This window comes from Penaeus monodon, chromosome 21 (assembly GCF_015228065.2).
Source record: "Penaeus monodon isolate SGIC_2016 chromosome 21, NSTDA_Pmon_1, whole genome shotgun sequence".
In the NCBI taxonomy this organism is placed as follows: Eukaryota; Metazoa; Arthropoda; class Malacostraca; order Decapoda; family Penaeidae; genus Penaeus; species Penaeus monodon.
In genome coordinates, this window is record NC_051406.1 from 32,390,845 (window position 1) to 32,391,170 (window position 326).

Below are 326 nucleotides of genomic sequence, written 5' to 3' on the forward strand. Positions count from 1 at the left end.
ATTACTATCGATGCTGACATTTGAAAGAAGCGCGAGTTCGGGAAAGAATCATGTCCTTTATGCAGTTTGAAAAAGGGAGATTGTTTCCCAAGAACAGAGATCCATTCCTATCGTGCTTTTTCTCGGAAAATGTCAATAGCGATGGTGAGTGGATTCAGGCGTTCTTCAAGGAATGCGCTCGCTGGCGGAAGACTGGATAAGAAGTTCTTCAAGGAACACGGTGACGAGACATTTCGAACACGTCGGAGGAAGGGATTTAGCGGATCGAGGAAGCTTTAAAGAGTACCGCGAACTGAACAAGGCCGGCGAGGCGTCTTTCTAATACA